At 39.9% G+C, this 2,999-nt stretch overlaps 1 protein-coding gene across 1 annotated transcript in view; it reads left to right on the top strand.

Moving 5' to 3' along the window:
- NELFA (negative elongation factor complex member A) overlaps positions 1-2,999 on the top strand; it is a 21,177-nt gene that overhangs the window by 724 nt on the left and 17,454 nt on the right. The gene's annotated exons all lie outside the window — the stretch shown is intronic.

Below are 2,999 nucleotides of genomic sequence, written 5' to 3'. Positions count from 1 at the left end.
GAGGGGGAGGAAGAAGGTCTCGGCTTGCAGAGTGGTCCGGTGAGGCCCAGCTTGGAGGACTCGGTCCTCGGTGTGAGGAAAAGCGCTCAGATTCCCCGTGATAAGGGTGTGAGTGGAGTGGAAGCTTTACTGCTGCTTCTCCCGCTCTTTGGGGAATCTCTGGTTGGCACTAGACTTTAAAGCAGTTTTGACCTGAAACCCATCTTATATCTCCACACGGACTCATAGTTTTAGGGCTGTTTTGATGCAGTTTGGGTGCCTTTGGGAATGAGGACTTTTCTGAGGCAGTGCTTGTTGTAGGATTAGGGCAGACGGGCATGATCGCTTAGGAACAGTCCTGTTTGTTAGACTCTCTTCACTCCCTCTTCCTTAACACTGGCAGCTGTGTAGGTGTCCTGAGTAGAACATCTCAGCTTTAGGAAGGACAGCAGCAAGTGCTGAAACTTTGGGAATGGAAGATCTGGGGTCTGCACTGAGCAGTGCTGTTCCTTACCTTCTTGCAGTAAAGTCTTGCTTGAGGAAAATTGCCATGGTTTTTTTGCTGCTCTTTACTGTTCTGGGAACAGCTGGTATTTTCCTTTGCTGTCCTACCCTGGCTAATAAGCTGGCTGGCTCAAGTCTGAGCTGGCTCTGCAAGCAGTCATCATAGATCTAGAAAAGCTTATTCGTTTGGCCCTGGACCATAGCTCATCTAGCTTGTTCTTAGCAGGAGGCAGCTACTGATATTTGGGGCAATAGCTGGAGAATGTTTGGGAAATGTTTGTTCCTTCAGCCAGGTTTGATGAATTCCTCTCTTACTTCCATCATATGTATTATTGGATCCTGGTAACCATCACAGAGGGTGGTGTGTAGTTAAGCCTCACCTTCTTGTGCAGAGTATCCTCAGCTGTGCTTGCATCAGGCTCTTTCTTGGCTAGGGCACAGCTGCTGCTTAGGCTTAATACGTATGCGTACTAGGCAGGGTATAGGGAGATGGTGTGTAATATGGATTACTGTATGCTCAGCTTTTGTGCGCTTCTAAGCTGAAAATGCACAAGCATCACATTTAAGCAATAGTTTAGCGTATATTAGTGTCTGTCTTGCCACATGCATCTGTATGATTGTTCACTGTGCTACTGGTGTAATTTAAAAAAAAATCGTGTTCTAATTTTAAATTTTAGCTTATTGTAGTTTTTAAAACACGGTATTTGTATTTAGTGCCTTTCCAGTGCATAAGCTTGTCTTCCTTGTGGGTGACAAATGCAGTTGTGTTTTGGACAAACAAAGTGGCCAAGACCCAGTTGGGGGATGGGGAGTTATGCATAAACATAACATATGCTCATGTGAACTCTTGAGTATGCAAAATTCTTCTGAAGTAGTGTGGAAATCTGAGTATCTTGGAAAAAACTAGTACTGCAGTGTTTAGTAAAAGCAAATTAGTGATGTCTTTAGATCAAAAAGAGCTTAAAAAAAGCTTAGAGACCTTTGAAAATAACACTCATGCCAAGCAAACTGAAATAATTTGTTGCGATGCTGCAAGAGTGTTCACTGGGTAAAATTACTTTTTAAACTGATTCTGAGGAAGATGGTAGTCAGCAGCTTTACTTGATCTGTGTTTTTGTTAGCCATGGAGATAAAGTGTATGTAAAGAAGGGCAAGTCATTTGTGTTCCAGATATAAAGCTCTTGTTACTCCTATAATTAAAAATATTATAGGATTTTTATTTCTTTGGTAGAATTTCTGAATTCGATCATAAATTTAACCTTTCATTGTAAACTGAGCACACTTGACGAAGATCTAGAGATTTAGTATCTTTTCAGTCCTTTGCAAAGTACCTGTAACATTTTAAGTATTTCAGGGACATGACGCTTTTAATTTTTTTTTTTTAGCTGAAAGAAAGGGCTTTAAAGTTGCTAAAACTTAAAAACTCATGAGACAGAAACCCTTAATGTTGCCAGTAGGTCTGCTATTATTGTTATAGACTTCCTTCTATAAATGGTAAAAATAGCTGGTGTAACCAAACTGCTGACAGAAAGGGGTGTTGTCTTATCAGTTATTCATCACCTGTAGTGAGTTTGCTAAATTGGACTGTATTTGTGAGGGTTTGTTACATAACTTGCTGTCAAGACTTTAGATAACTGGCATCGAGTGTCTTACATATGATACTCAGAACATACAGTGAACACAAACACATGTATATATGTGCACTGTGCTGTACAGTATTCTCTGCTCAGTGTATTGTGGAGTGGTGAACATACCTTCCTGCTAGCAGAAATACACCAGTATAGGAGACCTGTAGCTGCCTGGAATGAAAAATTTATCATCCGGAAATCACTCCCGTATCTGAAAATGATGAAATGTAACTGTGAAAGTACTTCAGTAGTCTCTTTAGAGAGTCGTATGTGTGTTTTCCATGCCACGTGCACAGTCTGTATTGATCATGTGTGAGAAGCACTGAGCTGGCATTTGGAAACTTAATGGAAAATATATTGCATCAGCTTTGTAGAGCTTTAGGAATCTCGATAGTGGATGCAGGGTATGTTACTAGCTTGTTGCACAACATGTTAGGTGGTATTTCCCCTCTTTAGATAACAGATTGGACTTAGTTTCTCTTCAAAATCTTGCGGGTTTCTTTCCCCTCCTGTTTTTGCTATAATAGCATTTTCACTGAGGCACAGGATGACATGGAAATGATTTGAAAGCAGATGTCAGAGTAAAAAGTTATGTGGGAATCAAGAAAAGTGTGGTGCTGTTTGGTTTAGAAGGAATTTAATTGACTGCTAGTCCTTTCTAAATCTCTGTGAAAGCTTCAGTCTAGACAAGTGAATCTTCAATGAGCTCTCTTGAAAGCTCAGTCCTTAAGTATTTTTTTCTCAAATGTAATATCCTTCAATTTTCATAACATTTTCATTCAACACTCAAATATTGTATAGATATAAGTGACTTAATCCTCATAATACTCCTGTGAGAAAGGTAATAAACCTAATTTTTTATCATGCTATGAACCTCATTACTGCTTG

Source organism: Mesitornis unicolor, unplaced genomic scaffold (assembly GCF_000695765.1).
Source record: "Mesitornis unicolor isolate BGI_N332 unplaced genomic scaffold, ASM69576v1 scaffold1084, whole genome shotgun sequence".
In the NCBI taxonomy this organism is placed as follows: domain Eukaryota; kingdom Metazoa; phylum Chordata; class Aves; order Mesitornithiformes; family Mesitornithidae; genus Mesitornis; species Mesitornis unicolor.
The sequence above is the reverse complement of the archived record's forward strand: the minus strand, read 5'-3'. Positions and strand labels throughout refer to the sequence as shown.